This window comes from Nannobrachium achirus, assembly GCF_963921795.1.
Source record: "Nannobrachium achirus genome assembly, chromosome: 8".
Classification (NCBI taxonomy): Eukaryota; Metazoa; Chordata; class Actinopteri; order Myctophiformes; family Myctophidae; genus Nannobrachium; species Nannobrachium achirus.
In genome coordinates this window covers 32,276,382-32,293,168 of record NC_137817.1, presented here as the reverse complement: position 1 = coordinate 32,293,168, position 16,787 = coordinate 32,276,382, and the positions used below count along the sequence as shown (strand labels likewise).

Here is a 16,787-nt window from a genome sequence, read left to right as displayed (position 1 = left end):
CCGAGCAGATATCACTGCTTCACTCGCTCACAGTTGGAGGAGGGCAGAGACATTATTCTTCTTAATTACATCTTGTTTCAGTCTGCATAGGCGCTAGTGCACTCAAACACTTCATCACGCGCACGCAGGCACGCATGCACGCACACACGCACGCATGCACGCGCACACACACACACACACACACACACACATACACATACACATACACATACACATACACACACACACACACACACACACACACACACACACACACACACACACACACACACACAATATGCTGCCTAATCATTTGTCTTGTATACAGTTTAGTTTCTGTCTATACTGTGGCAACCATAATTTGTGCATCAGGGATCGATCAGTAGAATGTTGCATTCGACCACAAAAGGTGTTCTTGTGTCTCTTGGATGACCAAGGAAAATCTTTACCTTCTGTTTCCATTTTTCTTCTCTGTTGTTGTTTCCATCGTCTCATTTCAACCTTCAGTTGGCCCCTCTCTCCCGGGAACAGTGTGTGCTAAGTGTTTTCTCAAAGAAAACGACCATATCATTCAACATCCAGAGTGGATTCCTTTCATAGGTGTCGGGTCAATGCTAACCTGATTACCAGATGGACAGAGTGAGGAATAGTGAGTGGTAGAGGTTGCCATAAGAGAGTTTTGAGCAGGCCGGATATTTGATTATTCGCAGGAAACTTGGATCACGTGGGTTTGTCCATGCTATTCCTGTTCTCAACATGCAAGGCCAGGGTATCTACTGTATATTATGAAGACATGAGCGCTTGAAATAAGCTAACTAATGAAGCTGCTGCCTAAAGTCTTTTCAGGTCTAGTTTACCTCTGCATGCATCACTGTTGAGCATGTTTCAATTTAAAAGAAATAGGAGACTAACATTGGCAGACAATTTCGTTGTACTCGTCACTCCATCTCTGTTAAGACGGGTGACAGACTAGAAAAGGGCGCACCTCAGAGTGCATACCGTAATTGCTGAACTATAATAAGCCACACTTGACTATAAGCCACAGGTGTCCTTCCTGCTTCCTGCTAGAGCGCCCCTGGTGGCCGTTAGCTGTAGATTTAGATAGCCTCATCGTTGTATAGGCCGCAGGGTTCAAAACATGGGAAAAAAGTTGCGGCTTATAGTCCGGAAATTATGGGTATTTCACCACCAGGCAGAGCATGTTTGAGGCTATGCATCTAGTTACACTAATAGTTGAACGTAAGTAAGTATGAACAGTTGATCGTGTAGGTAGACTATTAGTCTACATAATGATCATGATGCCAAGATCACTTGCCTGTTCTTCCATCACTCTGAAACACTCTCTCCATATCATTGGCACTGTGCTTGTACAGAATAATATCCATGTCGGTTCCAAAGTCAGAGGCTTTTACATTCGGAAGGCGTATAATCTACTTGGTGCATTCTGGTATTTTCACATGTCGTTTAGTAATTCATTTGCACTTGCAGAATTGGTCTGAATATATCAGGAATCACTGCTACGTATATCGGTTAGACCGATATAGCGGTCGGGCTGTACTTACTGCAGTGAATAAACCTGTGGTTTTCACACAGAGCATTAGCGTCTGTGTGAAAGGGGTATTTGTCATACTCACACAACCCACAGCAAGCAGTTAAAAGTGTGAAGGGGATGTGGGAATGAGACAAATGCATGTTGATAGGGCCCAGTCTTATCTGTAACACCACTGCTATCAGTCTGAGGGCTGCCACTTGCTACCATCGCTTTAACCTCCCCACCATCCACATTAAGCAGTGCAGTTCAGAGACCACTGGTCCTGGAGTTAGCTAAATCCGCCCAATCTCTTCTAATGAGAGCAATTACTGGCAGCTAATTGCTTTTCTCACTGTCTTCACACATCTTCGTTCGGTCTCTCTTCTTTCACTTTACACCAATATGAGCACGTATTGGGGTCATTCAAACGTGGGGAAAAGTCGCTAAAAATAGTTAAGATTGCCGTTTTTCCTCTCTTTTTCTTCCTGGTGTGTCCCGTTGATATCATGAATGCACGGAAAAGGGCCAAATTTTGTCTGCCAAGGCGCCATATCATTTCATCCAATACCGATATTTGTATTATCACGACGAATTAGTATATTTCCCAATACGATAATAGATTTTAAAGCAATTTATCTTAATTGAATATTAACTATTAATATTGTATTTTGTGTTATTTTACACAAGGCTATACACAGCACTTATTACATAGTCATTAATGTACTGTAATGTAATGTAAAATGCATTACATTTAAATTCAAATGGAACTGTAGGTTCTCTTTCCAACAACCGAACTCATATTATTCAGGGAGAAAACTAAATGTCTGCTGGATATATTGTAGGACGGGTTCATTACTAATTACAGTAAAACGTGATTATAGAACCCGGCCATTCCGGCCTGGTGAATACAATTAAGACATTTTGTTTTAACCAGTCAGGTATGAACGTCTGTTTTTTTAATATTATTTAATACATGCAGTTAATGGATACATGGTTATCTGTTTAAGTATGCCTAGATCTTCTTTTTTTTTTTTACTTTGTCTTTATTAGTGATTACACAATACAGAAAGTACAAAGACAACAATAAAACAAAAAACACATACAAAACACACACACAGACAGAGAAAAAAAAATAACATTGGGGTTTACATTTTTTTCACCTTCATATCAGCAGCTCACCTCTTTTGAATCTATACATCAACCATTTTTCCCATCTTTTATTAAAAAGTTATTTTATCTTCAGTTTGAACGTTACTTGTTTTGAACGTTATATGTCCTGTATATTGTCCATGATTGACCTCCATATTGTTTATAGTCCGAGTAATGTCCTTGAGCCAGTTCTTTGTAATTGCTTTTTTCGCAGCGATCAGTAGGATCTTAATTAAATATTTGTCCTCCGCTTGTACAGACTCCTCTATGAGACCCATGTATAATACTAGGCATGAATTAGGAATTTCGTATCCCAATACTTCACAAATAACCAAGTGTATGACATCCCAGAAAGGCTGGACCTTCTTACAATCCCAGAATATCGTCGTTGTTGGGTGAAAACCTTGTATGTCCAAAACCGTTCGTTTTGCATTTATCATTTTAAAAAGGATTTAAAGTAGTGAAAACAGCCGATCTACAAGCACACAACGCCATGCACCGCGAGGCGTTGTGTGCTTGTAGATTGGCTGTTTTTACTACTTTTGTGGGCGGCCTTGCATGATGAAGCAGGGCTTTACTTTGCGAAAGAACATACACATTTGAAACTTGGAGATACAAGGTTTCCACCCGATAACGACCATATATGTGTGTGATTGGGTTCGTAGTGGCCACATTTTCTCCAGCACATTTGTTGTGTTTTAGTTTGTTTACTCTTAATTTGGGGTGTGATGAAATATCGAATTAGATTTTCCATGCAAATTCCCTCCATCCTATTGATTGGGTTGTTGTCTGATGTATTTGCCACATATGCCAGTGCCACTCATTTCAACAGACCAAGTTCTTTCCCCAGTCGTTTTACCATTGAATACCAGGTACTCAGGGTGAAGTTTGTTATCGGATGATCTACTTCCCTTTCACTTTTCACCTTCGCTGGAATTTATTTTTCACCTATAATTGTTTGAATTGGGAATATAAGTCCAGGTGCTTCTATATCCATCCAACGGGCAATATAGTCGTCACTACACCAGTTCAAAAGCGGACGCAGTTGAGCTACATGATAATATTCTTTCAAATTTGGAAGTGCCAATCCCCCTTTTTCTTTGGTTAACTGCAAAGTACTATATCTCACTCTCGGTCGTTTTCTTTCCCATATAAATCTAGATTAGTTAGTTTATTAGTTTATCCCAATTAGAGAACTGCTCCTTTGGAACTGGTATAGGCAGGGATTGGAAAAGATATAAGAGGCGTGGCAAAATGTTCATTTTAACTGCATTTATCCTATCACTAAATCCCATCGGATATGTAGACTTTCTTTGTCTTTATATTGCTGTCAATTACTCCATAATTGCTTTATACAGATTTGATAGGTTATGCCTAGATATTTTTATAAACAGAAAATGGCATTCCAGGAATTTAGACGACAAATAATCAAGATCTTACTTTTATTCTCTACATTCCGAATCATTCTCCTTAGCAATGATCAATATCTTTAGATCATATATTTTGTTGATTGCATTGTCCATCCCATTATATAACTGATACTGTATACTCATATGTATACTATTATTTAAGAGCAGTTTATTGTTGAAAGAACTAAAGCATCATTCTTGGCGGATTGGTCGAATGCAGTAATTGCTACTCACGTGAGATATGACAGTAAGCACGCAGACTAGGCATTTGGTGATGAGAACGAGCAATATAACATCCATGACCCATCCATCTGCAGGCGGCTGTAACTTAATTCATTGAGATAAAAGGTTGGTGAGTTGGACTACTGTAGTTGTAGCAGAGACTGATGCATTGTAAAAGTAATTAAACATTTAAAAACATAACCAGACTGTCATAATGGCATCATCAGAGTGTTCAGCTGTTGAACACCTCTCTGTTCATGTATGCTAGCAATATCATGATGCTGCCTTAACGGTGTTCACACTTGCTTTACGCAAAGACTTTGCCTGCAATGTTTTATGTCCCAAACAGGCATGAGTGCAGAAACAAGATTGCCGCGAGTGCTGCCAATCAAAATTCGGTTCACGTTCACATATGACCCCAAAATCAAATATGAAGATTCATCATTCTCTGTCTCTCAAATTTAGAGGGACGAGCTGTACCATAACAAGATAGGCTTTACCGAACTACTGAGACCTGGTGAAGGCCTCTCGACTCCTACCTATTAAGTATCAGTATCATTATGTTTCATAAAGAACTAGATATTAAATATAATCACTAATAACGTCACACATAATCAATCATGATAATGTGATCTTCTTCGTCTCGCACCAAGGCTAATTTCTTAGATAACTTCAAGCCTTCCCTTTGAATGTGCCATTTTCTCCCCTGTTTTTAAGCATACACCCGATGGACACTTCGAGCACTTCCATTCCATTGCATAAATAGTTTATTCATTGTAAGGTGTTTTAGGATAGTATTTAGTTGTTTAAACTTCATATATGTGGTCAATTAATCAAGACAGAGCCTATTTAAAAATATTGTCGGACTGGCATGTCTTGTCCGGGGGCGAGCAGTGACACATATGTATCTGTCTAAAAAGCAACCAGCTGTCGGCCTGGTCCTTCCAAATGTCCCCTTGAACAACATTGCTCTGTGGTGGTGGAACGATGAGATTACATGACTGTCTGAGATATGATCTGTTGTGGCTATAATTTACAGGCAATCCGTTTTAAATTGTGTCTATAATTTACAGGCAAGCCGTTTCAATTTGTTTTCTGATGAATAGATATTACAGAAATTGCCTCTGTGTAATGTTTGATTGAATGTTTTGTTTTTAATGTTTTAAGTAACATTAATTCGCGTGGCAGAAGCGCAGAACCCACATCTAGCCTATTTGTTCTTTGTTATATTATCGTGCTTGATTTCATGCTCTTTTGTTTATAATATTGATTCCATTAATTCTGTTAAAGCTATACTGTGTAAGTTGCTCAACTTGTGGTCAGTAGCTCTATAGCAAACCTCGGCCGCGTCCGCGTCTTTCGGCCGTTTTTCGGTTCTCACACCCCCGCGTCTGCCTCCACCTCGCCGAGATCTATCTTTTGAGGGGTCCCTGGTTCCTGTGCGTTCAGCCATTCCGGAGATACACTCCTTCACCCATGCCTCCCTGTGCAACCGAGTATACAGACACACGGGAGACTACAAATATGGCCGCCCTAGCGACCCCACTCCAAGATGCGCTGTGATTGGCCGGCAGTGTATAACCCTCGCTGTGATTGGCCGGTAGTATGATGACGTCATTTTGCCGCGAAATTCCCCCCCCCTCACGGCTCATAGAAAACATATAAAGAGAAGGCTTTTGAAGCTGAAAATAACGGAGTGGGGGTTCTAAAACTTTAGCGATTTAACAGTTAGGACCATTTTAAGATTTGTTTTATAAAAAAAAGTTACATGGTATAACTTTAAGGCTATGTCTGTTCTTAGGTCCGACTTTTGTGTGATTGAGTTGGAGATTGATCCTAGTATGCAGTTTGAAGCACACATAAAATAAATCTGTTTATTATAACAGTTTGTTAAAATGATAGCCTAATAGTCAATTTATATTATGTTATATACCATTTCTACTTAGCATACCGTTATTAATTCAGATTTTCCATTGTATGGTGTTACTGTATATGTGCATAGCCTACACGAATGACACCAACCACATTGTCCTGAATGGAATTCGTCTGTATATTAATTTAACCCATTAGTCATTACCGCTGTTCTGCATATTAAAGCAGCCCTGTCCTGTGTGTCTTGAGTCAGGCTATGACACCTGCATGTATGAGTGATTGCTGGCAAAGCTGTTATAATCTGAACGTTCAGGAGTGATGCTGAAATGCCGATAGGTAAACATTACGACTGGTGTGTGGTGGCATGATTACCTATTTACAATCTGGGAATCACCTGCTGAGGTCCCATGGCAAAAACCCTCGAACTTGGAGCTCCTCCGCTGGGCACAGGTTTGGTATTGGGTTTATATGGGACACGAAACCCCATTAAATCATAGCCTATTCATAACATGAGAGCTTATAATGAACCCATTCAGAATGTAATCATACATCAGAATGGACTCAAAATAGAAATGGAGAAGAGTATAGGCTAAATCAACACTCATCTGGAATATTTGTATTCCCCTTACAGATCTGGCACATAGGCTACGTGAAACAGATGCACGTAATGAAAAATAAACGGTAGCCTAATGAAGGGGGATTGACAAATTGTGATTCAGTCCTATAAATTCACATTATAGGCTACAAACGTTATTAAATCAAAACGACTGCTCGGTAATGGGTTAAATTAATATACAAAATGTATTCCATTCATGGCGGATGTGTCATTTATCATAGGCTACTAGGTTATTTGTTAGTTTATACCGTCAGGTCAGTCACAGAATATGTAATCACGCTGGCAAACACTGTATAGTAGTCTTCACCAATAACTTTCAGATCAGGTCGTCATTGTCAGATTCCTGTAACCTCCTGAGCCGAGGTAACAGAGGCTCATTGAATTCAATAACTAAATGGCATTTAGTGGAAATGCTTTATCCTCTCACCAAGCACCAGTTTATGTAAAATGCTGCGGCAGCTGAAAGCAATGGATTTAGGTTTATGCTGTGTTCTATAGCCTGCTGTCTATACAGTAGGCATACTGTATACTTATTTCGCCAATGGAAATCTGAATTAATAACGGTAGCCCTTTGGCTAAATAGAATTATGTGATGGTATAAAACATATTATGAATATTATTATACAGGTCTGATAGAGACTTTTAATAAAGTTCGTTATACAAAACTGCATATTTATTTCACCTTGCGCTTCAGAATGCATAGGACCAATGTCATCAAAGTCACACAGTAGGCTCATCAGACCATAGACCTCTATTCATGACAAAACCAGAACAGAATGAATGGAATGAACATAATTAACAATAAAGAGCATGGAATCAACCACGATAATATAACAGATAATAAAATGGCCTAATGAACAATTAGGCTAGAGATGCAAGTGGTTCTGTTGCCCGTCGCCACTTGCCAGAGAATGAATGACTCATGTTGTTACTTGAAAATATTACTAAAATAAATCATTCAATCAAACATTACACAGAGGCAGTTTGTTTATTATCTAATCATCAGACAACAATTTGAAACGGATTGCCTGTAAATTATAGGCACAACAAATCATATCTCTGGCAGTCATGTATCTCATCGTTCCACCACCACAGACGTAGGAGTAACGGCACATTTGGAAAGACCAGGCCGACAACAGGTTGCTTTAGTCGGTTACATGAGTATCACTGCCCGTCCCGGAACCATACATGTCGGTTCTCTGAAGTCGATATTTTAAAATAGGCTCTGTCATGGTGAATTGACGAGACATATGACTAAATACTATCCTACTCTCCGAAAATGGTAATGGCCGCCGCGCGGCTTTCCTCGTTTCCATACGGAAGCACTCGGCTCTGCAGTGCTGTCCCATTTCACAGGCAGAACTTGTGCCCTAAGTTGCACTCCACAAGGCAGCTCCCGACCCACCCTAACTAGGGCTGCACTTTGAAGGGTGCACCCTCTAAAGTGGGAAGGAGATATTGCCTGCATATCTTGTATACTGTATCTGAACGGGGCTATAGAGAGGATATTATTGTGGAGGATAGTTGCGATGATGCCAGGTCCGGTCTCTGGGTCTCACGGCTGCATGCAGGTGACCTTATATCACCCTGCTTAAGTCCAGAATGACCAGAGTTTCCAGGGGTTGTGGAGCTGTGCCAGCCACTACCACTCCCACCACCAATTATCACCCAGGAGACGGGGCTTGGATCCATATCAAAATGCGGATCAAAGGGCTAAGCTGTCCACTGAGTAAGGAGCTTTGGTGGGATGGAATACTAAGTCCTAACGATGGCAGGCTTCTTTGCATTATAGCCATGCTTGCAGTTAATACATGGCCAAAATACATGGCTGGCCTACACACGCACGCACACGCGTGCGCGCGCACACACACACACACACACACACACACACACACACACACACACGCACACACACACACACAGACAAAATCACAATCACACTGCTTTGGACATAAAGTTGCAGTTGGCACATTGTACATGCACCCTCTTTATTATCTCTCTCACACTCACTCTCTCTCCCCTCTGTCACTATATATCTAAATCCATCTCTCACCCTCCCTCTGTCTCACTCCCATCATCGAACCTCTCTCACTCACGCACACACACACACACACACACACACACACACACACACACACACACACACACACACACACACGCAAAATCATACACACACACACACATCATATCCCTTGTATCTCACTTGCTTAGATTACCCAGTAAAGACTTCACTACGAGCAAGAAGATGCTCATTTAATGCGTTCAGGCGGCACCTCCTGGTGGGAAACTCTTGTAGACTGTATATCTGGTCATAATATATAACTGGTTACAGCTAACCCCATAGGCAAGACACTACAGCGAAGCAGCGTTCTTTGCAGTGCCAGTACCCTGGCGGCCCTCTTTCTCTGTGATTCACTCCCTCACATCCCCACTGTTGATGATATGAGTGGAACCCAAAGGGACATGAACTCAAGTAAACAGAAGGAAAGAAAGCTTTCACAACAGAAAGAACGGGTAACTTTGGCAGGCAGGTGATGATGCTTAAGTTGTCATCCCACCATATGTTTTATTGGCTTTGATAGTGTGCCAGCTGTCTCCCTCTGACTTTGAATGGTACTTTTATGGACTACCGTTAACATTTACTGCTGCTTTTTCCACAAAGGAAGGACAGAGATTGTGACATTACCAAAGAGAAGGGTGAGTACTAGGTCCATCTCCGTCACCCCACCCATTCATGGCCTAGTCCTGCCGACTGCACTAGCATTTAATGTCCTCTGCCACTGTGTTCCGGGCATTAAAACTGTGTGGCTGTACATGGAGATGTTGGCCTTTCACCTATAATCATGGGTAGAGCCCGGCCGATAATATGACTATTTTGACAACATTGGTATCCCCAATTATGCAATTGATGTATCTCAATGTTTAACCACTATGGTCAACCTGGCATTCATATTTTGTGCAAAGGCAAAATTCTTCAAATGTTTTCAAAAATAGACGACAGTAGCTATTCTACAAGCTCCAGACTATGATTATGATATAATTGCTTTTAGTAAGGCTTAACTAAAAAAAAACATAGTCTCTGCCATGCCTTCAGCCTGGCGAAGACAATAATATTACAGTTACTATTTCCGCAAAAGTAACTCATTACAATTTTCACAAGCGTTGGTGGAATTGCGGGTGAAGATGTAGTGTGATCACTGATTTACGAGTAGTGTAACTAATTACTCTCGCAGAGAGCAATATGTCAAATGATAATGTTACTTTTGAAAAGGGTAATGACTCTGAGTAATAATATTACTTATTGGTTTGAAACGAGACCAACACTGGAGTACACAAGTCCAAAGGGCTCTATTTACTTAGGACAAATCAAGAATGGTTCTTATTTCACTGCAGGAATGTTTTGAATCATACCGGCAGGCACACAACATGAATAGAAAGGTTTTTAGTTTGAAGGCCATGCACACTTTACCCAGACTCACTTCTCCTCTTCTCCATTTCACTATGGATCTGTCCATCCATCAGAATGGGCTCAATCAATTCCAAATTGGTTGAATCATTTCTGTGGTGGTGGCAGCAGCAGCAGCCATGGCTCACGGCCTCCCAGGGTAAATGTCAATGCTACAATTAGGATGGAGCCTGGCCGGAGCCTGTTGCACCTCCTTACCGACTCCTCACCACTCTTTCTCCTCTGACCCACAGCACAGCCGAGCAGTAGGTAACAGAAGCTGTGTGTGTGTGTGTGTGTGTGTGTGTGTGTGTGTGTGTGTGTGTGTGTGTGTGTGTGTGTGTGTGTGTGTGTGTGTGTGTGTGTGTGTGTGTGTGTGTGTGTGTGTGTGTGTGTGTGTGTGTGTGTGTGTGTGTGTGTGTGTGCATATTATGCCAACGTCTGTCTCTGGCTCCTTTGATAAGGACCTCACACTGGGCTTGGATAGAACCGGGTCTGCAGCTCCACTCACAGAGCATGTTCTGACTAATGAGCTTTCCTTCCGGGCATACCCCTCGCTGCCCAGCCAAAGCCCATGTTGAACTCAAAAGAGCCTCTCATCATCAACGGTCACCCACAACCTCTTCAGAAACCTGTCACTACCCAGCCAGACCTCCCATTGTTCCATTTCACTGTCTCGCGCACAACCCACAGCTTTCATATGAAGTTTACTTCATAGTCACTATGTACGGGGCGAGTGCTCGGGAATGAAGATTGAGGGCCCTATTATGATCCAGGTCGTATGCCTTATGCCTTAACTTCTTTGCCTTTTTTTACTATTTTGTTTTTGTTTTTTAAATATTTCAAATAGCTGATCTGCAAGTTCACAACGTGTAGATGTAGATCAGCATTTGAAGTATTTAAAAATGTTTTTCAAAATAGTGAAAAAAAGGTAAAGAAGTTAAGGCATAAGGCATAAGACCTGGATCACAATAGGGCCCTCAGGCTCTTACTATGACTACTCCAGGGATCGTAGGGACTGCTCCTTGTCTCCGTGGTGGAGTGACACCAGTGCTTTTTTCCTGACGTAGAGGCAGTGGTGTTGAAGAGTGTAATGTGAATCAGCCACACCTGTGTCCCTTGAGGATCACCAAGATACCAGAATACCTCTGTATTTGCTAAATCTATATCAAATTTCTCCGCCAGGACAGACTGGAAAAAGTAATAGGTGATACTGTGTGTAGTATATTGGGTTGACAGGTAACACCTTGGAAATTGCCCGAGCTGTTGTGTAAATGCAATCCAGGCTCTTCTGAGATATGAGAAAAAAGATTATATCCTCTTTTGGCTCTTCATATCTTGGACAAGAGTGAATGAATCAATCAGACGGTCTGATCTGGTTTTGGATTCCAAAGGTCTACAATTTAACTCCCAAATGAAATCTGACTAGTTGGTGAAGAAACCACAGTGGGGGAACTGACTATAGGCAGTAATTCTACTTTACTGCAAGTGGGCAGCCCAGCGGAAAGGCCACCAGTGTAATGTCTGACTCAATACTCTCATGAAATAATAACATCAACATATTCCCCTTATTCTTGGGTATGTATGCTACAGAAACTGATGCACAGTGGTCAAGGTTACCTCTTTCATCTCACCCTTCTCTCTTTCTACCCAACACCACTCAGACCAGCCATAATCACGCTCATTTTGGATGGTGCATTCCCAGTCACATACTCACATAATTGCACTAGAGATGCACCGATTGATCGGCGCCGATATCAGATCGGCCGATAATGGCCATATCGGTATCGATCGGTGTTTCCATAATGGATCAAAGCAAGCCGATCGATTTTTTTAGCGAAATAGACGTGCGCGTTGTGCATGCGTGCTTCTGACAGAGGAGAGCTGTTATTCTCCTCTCTCTCTCTCTCTCTCTCGCTCTCTCTGTGTGTGTGTGTGTGTGTGTGTGTGTGTGTGTGTGTGTGGCAGTTCACTTCTGTGAGCCACTTTTCTCCCCCCTCCCCTTCTACACACACACACACACACACATGCACAGGGAGGAGTAGAGAGAGAGCAGAGCTGCTGCCGTCTCAGAGTGAAGTCGTTTGTTTTAAACGTCTTGGATAAACCACTGACACTGGAATAATTCATCATAGATCAGAATATAAGTAGCTTACTTCTACCTTTAGCTGTTGTCATCTCAAAGTAAAATCCACGATTTTTTTATGCTCCAAGTTGCTTGGATTAGAATCCAGAGAAGTGAATACGATGAATGCGTTTTCAACACTATTGCCGGCCAGCTGTGTTGTTAGGTTAACTAACGAGGCTCGTTGAGAATGACCCATTTGACATAGGTGTGTGTGTGTGTGTGTGTGTGTGTGTGTGTCTCCAGTTAACGTCTCTCATTCTCTCTCTGTGCGCGACATGAGAGCTAACAGCTAGCAGCTGAAGTGTTGCCATTCAGTTTCTGACACAGAAACAAGCAAACAGGTGCAAAAAAGGTGTTGCCAGATCCTGTTTTTGTGAGCAAACAGGCCTATACAAATAAAACAACTGGGTAATGTCAGTCAAACAGAAATGTTGTTGTCTGATATTGTTTAAGAACAGTGGTTCTCAAACATTTTCATGCCAAGAGCAAGGATCCCAAATGTGTAATACAGTGTACAGAAAAACAATCTTAAGGGCCTATTTGGCCTATTATTGATTCTGCTTTTAAAGAAACATGTTATTAACCATTATAACCAAGTAACCTTGAAAATAATGAAGGGCAGACAATATTGCCACTGTCTTTATAGGAAAATGTTTTAGTTTTTTTCTTTAGGAGGAATTTTCCTAGAACTAAAATGATTTACGATACGATAAAATATATCGAGAATTGAATTGAATCGTGACCTTAGAATCTAAAGTTGAATTGAATTAATATATACAATGTCAATGTGTAAGAGGAATCATTAAATATATAAATGCTGCTACAGTGACACAATTTATGGATTTCATGCTGTGATCGATCGGTAATATCGGTATTGGCAGATATTGATTCCACGCTGTGATCGATCGGTAATATCGGTATCGGCAGATATTGATTCCAGCTGATCGGTGATCGGTATCGGCCCCAAAAAACCTGATCGGTGCATCTCTAAATTGCACTCATAGAGACATGCATAATATTATGCACACCGAGGGAAAAATGTATGGGAAGAAGAATATGGACATACGCTCATGTACTGTACATGGAAATGAGCTCAGGGCTTTTATAATGTCCTCTCCCAGTAATTGCTCTGACATTGATATTCTTCTGGAAGTGAAGAGAATGAGTCAGGCTACCTGCAAATTGTGAATAATAGAAAAGTATTGAGTGTGAAAACATTCATTGCAATCCTGTTTTACATAAACATTGGCATACTGCAATATTGGTGCAGAGTGTTCAATGCTTCCCTTGTGAAGCAACATCGAGGATTTACAACCAGAACACAGTACATTATGCCCTGAGAAAGGGCTTTCACTTGGCATCTCATTGTAGCTGGACTTCTCTCTGTAAAAAGGTCAACGCATCTTACTTGTACTCCTGAAATGGAGAAAGTAAAGAGTAGCCATGAGGGGATAATATCATGTTTATGAGGTGAGCGGAAGAACGGCCCAAAGCTCTTGAGAGCCATCTTGAGCTGAGGGAAATATTGGAACGTGCCTATGGTTGAAAGGAGAGACGGCGTGATCTACAGACTAGAGGAGCTGAGACTGGTTGTGAAAATGAAGAGAGGGGGAGAGGGACCATCAAATGACTTCAGGGACTAAAGTGACAGATGATGTACGGGCACTTTAGTTGCTATTGGGGGGGCATTTTTCAGACCTTTAACTTCATCAATCCCCACAGTCAAAAGCTCTTTGTAATATTTTTTGCCGTAAAATTGTGACTACCTACTACTTCTATCTGGGGACTATGCTAGAAGGCAGTGATGTTCTGTTATTTTGTCAAATATATAATCTTCTCCCAATTTCAGCGTTTGAATGCCCATTAGATTGTGGCCAAATGGTCCCTCTGTTCTTAGTTTTGCATTTACCTTTCTGGATCATTTGTGACTGTTAACTGATAGATTTAAAGTGCCCCATGAAAATGGTATTCATAAATGGGCATTTGATATGCCCTGTTGGAGTAATACATTTTCACACGACGAAGCGGAAATTGAATGTTTTGAATGAGCGTTTTGAGCCAGAGGCTCCAGCTTCACCTGTTCAGAGAAAGCTTTGGTGTTTCGCTCTGTTTCTGAGTTAGCGGGCACAATAGTTTTAATAGCTCCCATTATCATTCATTCATCTCTTTAAGCTCTTACAGATCTGATAACCACGGTTTCAGACAGGACATGCTGGTCTTTATATCGTATTTGTCAGGTGGAAACATTGTAGGTCCAAAACCTTCCCTTTTTTATTATTTAAAAAATGATTTAAAATAGTGAAAATATCAGATCTACAAGCACACGATATGAGGCGTTGTGTGCTTGTACTGTAGATCTGATATTTTCACTAGTTTTGCGCGACAGTCTTGTATGATGAAGCAGGGCTTTACTTTTTACAAATTACAAATTAGAAACTTGGAGATACAAGGTTTCTCCCGACAGTGACAACCAGCTTTTAGTTTCTACCCTCTGGAGTTAAATGTGAGATACTTGTAATAACTATCATTGTATAATCGTAATGAGTTTTACTTACACATTCAAATCCTCTGTGATAATTTATCCATTTATATTTCTGAGAGTTTGTACAAATGTAACCAAATTTTACATTTACGGGTCCATTTGCATTTGGTTGCATCTGTACAGTCTGTTAAAGGAAGATTTCCCAGTTCTCTCTCAAAATGTACTATGGTGTACTGTAGTAAATTGGATTGTGGCACTTTCATGGGTTCCTCCTCTGTGCACTTCTTGATGAAGCTGTAGTTCGTCTTCATTGTGACCCACGCTTTTGATTGCACACTAGGGCAAATGGATGAGATACACTCACTGAAATAGCAGTAATGATTAAGCCATTAAGACCTGAGGCCCATTCTACAAAATAATGTCTTCTAAATCCTTCTAGCGTTTTTGAAAAACCTGTTTCTATGATCAGTGGTTCTCAAACCTTTTCATGTCAAGGACTCCCAAAATGATATGTATTTAGCCATGGATCCCCATCTCAAAATATGTTGTTCCAGGGACCCCCAGAAGCAAAGATTTGAGTTACAAAAGTTTGCTTTAAAAATATATATTCAAAGATTTGCATAAATGTCCAGGATTTTTCAGTAGCTTTTGAATAGCTTAATAAAATAATGGTTAAAGTAGTACTTAGAGGCCCAGCGCCACGGGGGTGCCAGAGGGGGTCTTTCACTCTCAGGTGCAAATCCTGCCCCCCTCAAGTTTGATATACTGTTTTACTATTTAAAAATCACACCCGTGTGAACTGAGCGGTGGTCGTGGAGGCTGTGCAACAGCACTACTGGGTGGGTGCAGCGGGGTTAGTGTGCTTTACAATGCTGTAGTTTCTTCACACACTCTAATTTATTTGACCCTAAAACATTCAGTTTGTTAATAATAATAATAATACTTGACCACACATGCTGACCCACCCTTCCCCCCTGTGTGTGTGTGTGTGTGTGTGTGTGTGTGTGTGTGTGTGTGTGTGTGTGTGTGTGTGAGAGAACAACAGCGCCCCTCCCTTAACATGTGTGGTCAGAAAAGGTACTGCAGCCTTGAGGCTACATACAGACACGGACGGACGGCCGGACGGACGGCCGGATGGCCGGACGGCCGGACACACACACGGCCACGTATAGGAGACGGTGTGACCACCGCTCAAAAAAGAGATGTGCCCCCTCGCCATTTTCAACTTCCCTCTCAGTCATTACTTGCGCTAGTAGAGCACGCAAGTACTGCGTTCGGCTGCGTAGGTAGGTAGCTGTGTGTGTTTAAGCCCGTAGCCCAATCAGAGACCAGCATTTCTGGCAACTTCATTAGTAACAGCCAATGAGGGACCAGCATTCCTGTTGATGCCAGCTGTGATGTCACTGGCATCGCCAGTGGTGATACTAGTGGTGAGCGCACCTCATGGCACGCTCTGCTGGCGCACATACTGTACATGGCCTACTTGTGCACAAGTCGCAAGTTGGCACCTCAACAGGGTGCAGTTCTAGTTTCATCCTGCAGCCGAGCCTCAAAAGTGACACGGATGCTTTCCAGGTCTAATGAACTTCTTTTGAAGGGCATTTCAAGGACCTTACTTACCTTACTGTAAACATCTGTACGAGCATCGTCCCATCCTCCATGCCTCAGTGGCTGTGTCCGAAATGCAGAACACGTTCCCTACTCCCTAACCCTAAATGAGGGATCCAGATGTAGTGTACTACAGTAGTGAACAAATCAGCGCATTTCGGACACTACTCCGTCTCCATCTCCATGGCTGTCGGCCGCACAGTTAAAACGCTCTACTTGGAGGCTTTTGGAGCAATAAATAATAGCCGATCTACAAGCTCTCAACGGGGGGCGAAGCGACGCATTGTGAGCTTGTACATCAACTCCCCAATGCTTGTGGATTGTAAATAACATACCAACATGTTGC

General features: G+C 41.6%; 1 protein-coding gene across 1 annotated transcript in view; it reads left to right on the top strand.

The window, feature by feature from the left end:
* dph1 (diphthamide biosynthesis 1) overlaps positions 1–16,787 on the top strand; it is a 106,431-nt gene that overhangs the window by 35,291 nt on the left and 54,353 nt on the right. The window lies entirely within an intron of this gene.